The following is a 10,428-nucleotide window of genomic DNA, read 5'->3' on the forward strand; positions in this document are numbered from 1 at the left end:
CTATTGCTAACCCGTTCATTCTGCCACATCTTGTAGACCAAAATCGATCGAGAATATCTTAGATTCACATGGATCCTATAGTTATATTTCATTATTATATAGTGTTTCATATTTTGGTTACTTTTATTTTATTACAAACCATACCAAGTATCTCATCTGCTTAACTTAATTAATAAAAAACTATCTCTTCTATTGCTAACCCGTTCATTCTGCCACATCTTGTAGACCAAAATCGATCGAGAATATCTTAGATTCACATGGATCCTATTGTTATATTTCATTATTATATAGTGTTTCATATTTTGGTTACTTTTATTTTATTACAAACCATACCAAGTATCTCATCTGCTTAACTTAATTAATAAAAAAGTATCTCTTCTATTGCTAACCCGTTCATTCTGCCACATCTTGAAGACCAAAATCGAACGCGAATATCTGAGATTCCATAGATTTTATTGTTATATTTTATTATAATATAGGGTGATTCACCGAACTGGCCTAATAGGAGTTTATGGAAAACTAATCACAATTTTGAGCTGAAAATTTGCATATTGGGGTTTGAGACATTGATCTTTCTCCCTAAAATATTTTCAGTTTTCTACAATTTCCGTTTCTGCCAGAAACAGACCACTACATTCTCATTTCAAATGGCACACCCAGTATATTATTGATTCATTAGATAGTTTTTTTGATGAAAATTTCGGCGATATGCCATATCTTGGGTAAAAACTCAATGGTTCATGAGTTAATGGGAATCTTATGAAAAAAAATGGTGGCGATGTAGACTCATATTTTTTTTTAAATTTCTGCAGGAAAGAATTTCTCGAAAAAACCTTTATCATCTTCGATTCTGCAAATACGTAGTATTATAAACCGGTTCGCGGTTTAGACCAAAAATGTACAGGGTGTTTATGAAAAGATCATGAATTTGGACAACTCAAGTTCATCAAAACACAAGATTTTCTAATTAGAACCAATGTTTTTTATTATTTCAGTCGATTTCAGTCTTATAGAAATAGAGGGACTTACTTGAGCAAACCATATACCAAAAAAGAATACTTCAAGAGTTTTCGAGGAGTAGTCTGTGACTTATAACTAATTTTTCGTTGGGATTGTTGAGAAATCCATAAACCAATACAATTTTCAATAATGAATATTTCAATACAATTATAGAAATGTAAAATTTAGTTATCGAAACATCAAATTTTAGTTTCTTTCTGTGTTTTCATTTTTCCAAGAAAATTGTTTCATTTCTGAAAATGAAAATCCTCAAAAATTCATTTCGCAAAATTTCTCACTAGTAATAAATGAAAGTACAAAAATTGACATTGCGTATTATAACGCTTTCAGATGGCATTCAACTGAAAATTTCAGAAAGAACATTTATCGGATATTAATTTTTCAACATTTTCACAAAAAATTTGTATTGTTTGAGTGTCTGACAGATGTTCTTTTTCAAATGTTCAATTAAATGCCATCTGAAAGCATTATAATACTCTATGACAATATTCGTACTTTCATTTATCACTAATTGAAAAATGAATTTTTGTGTATTTTCGTGGATAGTGTTCTCTTTGTACTCGATTATCTGGAGAACGGTACATTCTACGAAAAAATTCAAGAGACCTATTTTTTTAGTGAAGTTCTGTTGATTTCAGAAATTTTTAAGAGAAGTCGAAACATTTTAATCACATTTACGAATACAACGGTTACAATGATTATGATGACGTCAACATGAAAACGAGTGTTGGCAAAATAAAAATATGATAAGACACCAACTTCATTTTCTACAAAAAACTAACTCAGAATTTCGATGTTTAGAGTCTATAACGACCTATTTCGTACACGCTTAGTGCCTACGAGTACCTCCCTTTTCTCGAAACGATGTTTGAAAGGTACCTAATTGTTCAAATGACCGCATTATATCATCTTTATTTAACTACCGGGATTTAATCTTTGTTCCTTGCATAAATATTCACCATATAAAGGTGTAACATTGCCAAGACTGTAGTTTATCTTGAAGAAGAATGGAAAAATAGGTATGCGTAACAAAGGGTCTGATATTTTTCAGGAACTTGAGCTGGTGCAGTGTCCTACGCCTGACCAATGTTTTAAATGCAAGTTTGAGTACTCCTCGACAAGAATACCTCATGTTTTTGCTCTAGGAAGCGGCAACCTGTCGAAGAAACGCCCATCAGAGATTGCTTTCTAGTCCTTGAAGCAATCGAATTATAGCGCATCGCAGACCAAAACGCCAAAACGCTAGACGTGGGGCTAATGTAATATCCTAGACGGCAGACTATAGAGGAAGAAACTACTGGCGCTCCGCGGTGGCTGTTGGGGCAGCCCCAGAAGCTGTTGAAATTGTGGAACAAATTGTAATAATACATGCACATTGGCAATAGGAAGCTCGTTCCGTACAGGCCAACCGCAAACCGGATAACTCGATTTTGACTAACATCCTATCCCATTTTCGATTCATTCGAGTGTTGGCAGGAATCATCTCAATCATGCAGATTTGAATCGATCGACTTAGGGGGTGGGAGGGTGAAAGGGACGACTGCGAAGTTTGGTCGAGTTGGTCTGTTCTGTTCGAAGATGGGAATGATTGCTCCTAAATTGAGAGCTAGCTTTTTTTTTCGAGATTGTTGGGAATATGGAGATTTCAGTTGAGTTTTCTTAACAAATTATTATCTTTGTTGTTTCTTATCGCTAGAATCACTTTATTTTGAATGGAAGGAGCGCACTGAAAAAAATATGTTCATTGTGTTATAGAATGATACATAGGCGTACAACTTTACTTCTGCCGTTTTTTCCGAAATTCGAGGCTTTATTGTGAAAAACTGTTTACATATTTAGGATTCAAAGTATTGTCCATCGCTGGCCACTACTTTCTCCCATCTTTCGGGTAGCGTACGAATCCCGCGTCGAAAAAACTGGTCATCTTTTGAAGCGATCCACGAATCGATCCAATTCTTCACTTCTTCATAAGACCGGAAGTGCCGGTCAGCCAGGCCTTATGCCATTTATCGAAATAAGTGATAGTCCGAAGGACCAACGTCTGGAGAATACGGCAGGTGGGGTAGGACTTCCCATCTCAACGTTTTCCAAGTATGTCTTGACCACTTTCGCAAAATGGGGTCAAGCATTGTCATGCTGTAAAATCACTTTATCATGTCTCTCGTTGTATTGCGACCGTTTGTCTTTCAATTCTCGTCTCAAACGCATAAATTGCGTTCGATAACAATCGCCTGTGATTGTTTCAGTCGGTTTCAACAACTCATAATACACTACGCCGAGCTGGTTCCACCAAATACTGATCATCACCTTGAAACCGTGAATTTTCGGTTTTGGCTTTCGACATGGAAGCATGGCTGGGATATTCCCATGATTTTCTGCGCTTGGGATTATCGTAATGATCGCATTTTTCATCTCCAGTCATAATGCGATCCAGAAATCCCTTTCGTCTTTGCCTTGCAAGCAGCAGTTCAGAAGCAAACAAACGCCGTTCAATTTCTGAATCATTCTCATGACTTTTAGGCGTTTTGAGATAGTTGGTTGCGTCACTCCGAATGATCCTGCCAATTACTAATGCGTTTGACACGAGTCTAGATCAAGTAATGCTTCCAATTATGCATCTTCGAAAACCTTCTCTCTTTCACTGCTATGCTGGTCTTCGACGTCAAAATCACCGTTCTTGAAGTGTTGATACCACTCTCGGCACGTTCACTAATAGAGGCCTCACCATAGGTATTGGAGTGCATCTGATAAGCCTCAGGCGCAGATTTATTCAAATTGAAGCAGAAATGTAAACCTTCCATGAGTTTAAATGTTTTAAGTGGCGTGCCTCAGGGTTCAGTTTTTGGTCCCATTCTGTTCCTTGTATATATTTCGGATCTGCCGGCGTGTGTGAGTTCTCATTGTTGTTCATACGCAGACGATACAAAGCTGTTCAATTATCCGACTTTCCATCGTTCTGTCCAACAGGGAGGATCTCAACGGCGAGGTGGTGTGATGACTGGCTGCATTTTCTTATTTTATTGAGGGACAGCTGATTGAAAATGTATCTGCACACAACGATCTGGGTGTGATTATAACGGAGGATCTGTCATGGAGTCAGCATGTAGCACACTGCACGAACAGAGCAAGAAAGCTTCTCTTTCTCTTCGGGAGGTCCTTCGCTGTTTGCGATCCTATGGCTGCAGCCCAATTATACAAGACATACATTCGTCCAGTTCTGGAGTTCGCCGGTCTTGTCTGGTATCCCTGGCTCATCAGGGATATCACTCTTTTAGAATCAGTTCAGCAGAGGGCCACCCGAATATCATATGGCTTTATGCATCCAGACTACGAAAGAAGATTAGCACTAATGGATATCTCCAGGTTCTCGTTGAGGAGATTGAGGGGCGATCTCATCATAACTTATAGATCGCCACATAGTCTCTTTGGTTGTGATCGCAGCCATGTTTTTGTGCTCAACTCTAATACCCTCAGAGGATTTACTTTCAAACTCTCACGTGAGAGATTCTTTACCACCACCAGGCAGTACTTCATCTCCAACAGAGTATTCGAGGATTGTAACAGATTGCCGACCGATATAGTTTGTACGCCTAGTGTGAACAGTTTCAAGAACAAATTCGACTTGTGGGCCTCACAAAGTGCTCTGTGATTGTGAAGTGAATTCACTTTTTTTTGTGTTCTTTTTTCATTCAATAGCTCGAATTTTGTTTTTTCCCTTTATTCTTATAATTTTTATTTTTATAAACTTTTTCTCTGTGACAGCATTTCTTATTTAAACTTTAGAGTTTACAGGCAAAGCCTCAACATATTATAATAATAATAATAAATGACGAGAATTTGGCTTGTATGTCATGTTTAATCGAGAATAACTTTAAGATCTAGACATAAATGGACTATTATTTCGATGGCGTTATTTTTACAAATACCCAAGCTTATTGTATGAAATCTACAATATATTTATTTCGACTACCACTTACCGCTACAGAATTTTATTGCAAAAAGGCGGGAGCAAAGTTGTACGTCTAATATATGGGTATATGTTATCTCCAAGGGCGTTATTGGCGTATGAATGAAGAAGAGTTCAAAAGCTCACTTCACGCCAGTGCCCTCCTAATTTTTCTCTCCGACAATGCTCCAATTCTTCTCCATTTCCAAGTGGTGTGTAACGATCTCTTAATCCAACGTTTTTCCCATTAAGATCTCAAACCAGAGCCGTATAATTCGCGGAAGGAAACCCCTCCAGCTCGGTTTATATCCCTTAATCAATTCCATCAATAAGTTTCTGCTGACGTTAGAGAGGCCAGGCATATCGGCAAGATCGTAAGTTAAATTGTGGTCAGCATGCAATCAGGGTAGCTTTTAGACTCGGGTCGATGGAACTGAAGTTTGGATGTAGACGATCCGTATTATTTCGTACGGGATCGTACTGGGAATGCTTTCTGATGATGGAGGAGATGGAAGTTGGTTCTGTCTATTGGGATGTTGACTCAGCGGATTCGAGGGTAGTGTTTTCCTTTAAGCTTTGAAAGATGTTGGAGTCGGATTTGGTGTTGTTATCGGATTGAAATTAGGATAGGATTTATTTGAAGTGAGGCAATATTCATTCAATAATGCTTAGAATTTCAAGGAAAAATTGCCTTGAACGATCTACTCGATGAATCGATACTCTTCATCGAGTAGATCGTTCAAGGCAATTTTTCCTTGAAATTCTAAGCAATATTGAATGCATCACTTCAAATAAATCCTATCCTAATTTCAAGCCGATAACAACACAAAATCCGACTCCAACATCTTTCAAAGCTTAAAGGAAAACACTACCCTCGAATCCGCTGAGTCTGCCAGAAATGTGATTATTTTTTAAAGAAAAAAGAGGAGTTTATACAACGTGGCATTCTCGAGATTTAGAATTTAGAATAGAAAAGAATTTATTATTACTCGAAAAATACCAAAAGAAGTATACATTTCATTACAATACATTAGTTGACATATAATTTGCTCATACACCCAGGTGAGGATACCTGTGTGTGCAATTTTCATAGAAATATACACTAGATACAAAAAAAGCATTGTTGATATGGTGTTACTTTACAAAATCAAAGACAGAATCCACCGCAGTGGAAAACAATTCCCATCAATCAACCCCTTACAATAATTTATGAATACTTTTCACATGCATGAAACATCTGCATTCACTGACAAAATGTTTGTAATTAGTTATCATCTTTATTTCATTTGGTAGGATGCCATAAATTCGAATCGACGAACTCTTTAAAATGAATAACAGTGAGAACCTCATATGAATCGATGGTCTCTAGCCTGAAATAAAGCGAACTAATTTTCGAACTGTCTGATGGTTATGGATTTATAGGCATATAAACAGACCGTATAGCTAGGGGGGTTCAATGGGGTCCGAACCCCCTTCGAAATTTTTCAGAAATACAGGATTCGAATATCACCGAAAAACTTTTCGATTTTATTATTATTATTATTTTTTATTTTTATTGATCGCATTCTTTCCAATACTTTTTTAGAGCTCAAGTCAACGAAACCCCCAAAATTTTTTTTTCTAGCAACTACCTTGCATATAAAATTCTCAAATTTTCTCAATAGCTGGAAAGACGTCACTCTGAAAAAAATTCGGTCATTATACATATTAAAGAATGTCCCTCATCTACTTGATTTCATTGATACGATGATGTACTATTTCATCAATATAATGATGACTGTCATTTCTCGACATTTATTGATATTATGAATCCCTATTCATCAAAAATGTTGAAATTGATGTTGAGTGTAGTTGTTTCGAGGAATTATTCTATGAATTGAAGAACTTTTTTCATTAAAAGTCGTACTGTTTCGGACAATTTCAATGGACAGTAACAAACAAAGGGTTTTCCAATGATATATTTCATTTTGATATTAATTAAAACGAGTATATTTTGAGAAAAATCAATACATAATATTTCATTGTAAAGAGGAAGATATTGATGGAAAACGATATCAGTCAAATGGCAGCCATGGCTATCTTTGCAGCATCATATCCTTTTCATGATTATCCATGACCAATTTATACATTTGCGGCTGTCCTTCTTCCTTCGCGGATTCCGTTTTTAAGATCTTGAATTAAGTGTGGAACATTGGAGTAAACATTATCGTTCACGTTTCCCCAAAGAAAACAGTCTAAAGGTGTTAAATCACAAAATCTCGTTAGCCAATTGTGATCACCCTTGCACCAGCCTCATTTTCGAATAAGTAAGGTCCAATCACACCACCAGTCAAAAAACCAATCAGAGAAGAAACAAGAAACAACGTTGCTGTTATTTGACCGGCTTGAGTTATTACCTCGACTCAACTATAAAGGTCTTAAAACCAAAGTCTTTTTGCAAAATTCGATGTAATGTCGTTTGTTCCTCATTCGCAAGATCGATGAGGAATCGACAAATTTGGGTTTTTGTTATCATATGTGCTATAGAAGCAATATTCTCAGTTGTTCTTGAGTAACGCACATGATTTCAATTCTTTACACCTCTATCTTGTTCCAATAGCTCAAATTTTCCCACCAGTTCTAGATACTATTGATGGTCGAGAAGTTTAGTTTTGCGAGCTGTAACTGCTAAATCTTCACTATTTTTGAAGCGTGTATCGTTCCATTTTTAGTGTGGTTGGAACTTTTATTGGTCACATATCGAAAGATGACAGCTCCAGAAGTGACAACTGACAGATATTGGGCTATTCAAAATGAAACCTCTAATTTGAAAACTCTTTAAATTATTGATACAAAGTATAACTGATCCAATAATGAAACGAAGATTTGTAATAATGAACATTCCATTTCTTTATGAGGGTACACCACCCCGTGACATTCTCGAGATTTGTCAATATTTGCCCAGAGGAGAAGAAAAATAATGTACGATGTTGCCAAAACGATTAAATGATCAGTAAAAGTTAAGAATATTATAAAACTTCCAATTTTCGTTGAAGGGAAGTAATTTACGAGTCTCTTTGAAAATGTTCACAAAATTGAACTTTAGCCTCTTTTGTAATTATTTTTTGTATTAACGAATATTTTTAAAATACATCAGTGCCTTATAGAGATACCATACCATCAATTATTTTGCAATAAACGAAAAGTTACCAAAATTATTAATTTTTTTTTCATTTTCATATGAAAAATATTGATATACTTCAATGTAGATCATTATTTAAAGAAATTAACACTCGGTAATTTTTAAGAAGAAATTTTTCTAATTCAGTTTCAAACTGAGATGTGTTTTTCCCTCGTAATGGTTGTTCCTTGATTAAATGAAAAGTATTATATCATATTATTCTTTTTCATTGTTTTTTGACATTTGAAGGAATGAAGGAATGTTATAATAATTTATTTAAAACACAATATTTCACATGATGTACGAATGCCGATTAGTTTGAAGTCAAATAAATACAATTATTATTACCTATATATTTCATTGTATTAATGTTTCTGTAGATCGATCTAAATACAGTGCACCTCTAAATTATTAAACAAATTCATTTTCTCACAAGGAAAATATTTGGCAACAAAATCCTGAAACAGGTCAATTTTTGTTTCACTTTTACCAAATTTTGTGCATTTTTGAAGGGTTTTTTTGCGCTCTGTGCCATCCCCATCAACCAGGATAGGGATAGTCTTTGTATCTTCTTTACAGTCGTGCAGAAATTTTCAATTATTTTGTTGCCAAATATTTTTCTTCTGAGAAAATTTATTATGTATACTTTTGGTCTAGTTTGTTTTTTGACGACGAATTCTCTAATTCTCATTTTCAACTACATAATCTTCTCGATTTTTCCTTGTTTCGCACCATCATTAACATGAAATTTCTCCAGCGCGAAATTATAAAATTACAGACATAGTGAAAATATAATAGAGCGCGATAGGTTAAGCGAACTAGCGTACAAAAACAGATTTAATCCCCTTAAAACTACCTAATTTCCAATACGGGTTGTTCATCCGGAGGTGTCGTCGTACAACTCCCGAACACCAAATTTCCTCTCGTGTACTCTCCTCCTACGCAATAGCCGACGCCATAATGACTACAGCAGTATTCTGAAAGGGTTAATTCGGGCGGGGGGCAGTCCGAGGGGCCAAGATAACATGGTGTAAACGGGTCGGATGGCCCTTAGTGCTGCATAGCGCGTTGGGTTATTTCCCAAAAGCGATATGGAGACGTTACCCTTTTGATACGTCCGATAGGGTCCGTTAACGACCCGTTTATGAATCAAAATGTCGTCTAATTAAATATTTAATATAAAGATATCTCCTAGCCTGATTTATGGTCCAGAGATACGCCTGATGGTGCTATGGTCTCCTGTTGGCGGAATTTGATACAATATGGGGGGGTGTTGTCGATTTACTAGATGAGACTGATGAACTTTTGACTATTTTCACTGCCAACAAAGTCATATTCATATACAGGGTATCCCGTAAAGACCACGTCAAACCGAGGAAGAATGTAGATCAATTACTATGACAAAATTCCCATTTTGAAAGTCTTGCCGTTTTCGAGATATTTCTTTTTTGGAAAATAATGAATTTTTGCCCCTTTCAATAGTTTTGTTCAATTTTTTCAGTGAAATATTGCTGAAGAATGATTTCAACGTTTACATTAAAAACATCCTCCGAACATTTCAAAGAGGGGCTATGAGAAATATTTTTATTGGAAATTTTGGTAGTGGATTATTTTGTTTATGAAGTTAAGCCCATCGTAGTGGAACCAAAATGTAACGAGCTACTGCTGTGAATAATTATGCGTGTAATATTTTCGCAAGTAAACAATTGCTATTGTTCACCAAGTAATGCAACATAGAAGATTTCTTAATAGAATTTAAAAACTTGATTTTGTCAGAAACGTACCTATTTGGATAAAAACAGCCATATCTTTGTTCTTTGAAAACGAAATGACTTGTGTCATACCTTTTTGAAATCACTCTAAAATAGACAATTTATTGGTGTTATGTGCAGAAGTGGCTCGTTACATTTTGGTTCCATTACGATGGGCTAAACTTCATGAGCCAAATAATCCACTACCAAAATTTCCAATAAAAATATTTCTCATAGCCCCCCTTTAAAATGTTCGGAGGATGTTTTTAATGTAAACGTTGAAGTCATTCTTCAGCAATATTTTACTGGAAAAATTAAACAAAAAGGTTTAAAATTGTACCAACCGTAAGGACAAAACTATTGAAAGGGGCAAAAATTCATTATTTTCCAAAAAAAAAATTTCGAAAACGGTAAGACTATTATAATGGGAATTTTATCATAGCAGGTGGGTCATCCTATGATCTACATTCTCTCTCAGTTTGACGTGGTCTTTACGGGACACTCTGTATAATACGTGGTGAGATTTTTAATGATCAACATCATCATACGCA

The sequence above is a fragment of the Harmonia axyridis genome, chromosome 7, assembly GCF_914767665.1.
Source record: "Harmonia axyridis chromosome 7, icHarAxyr1.1, whole genome shotgun sequence".
NCBI lineage: Eukaryota > Metazoa > Arthropoda > Insecta > Coleoptera > Coccinellidae > Harmonia > Harmonia axyridis.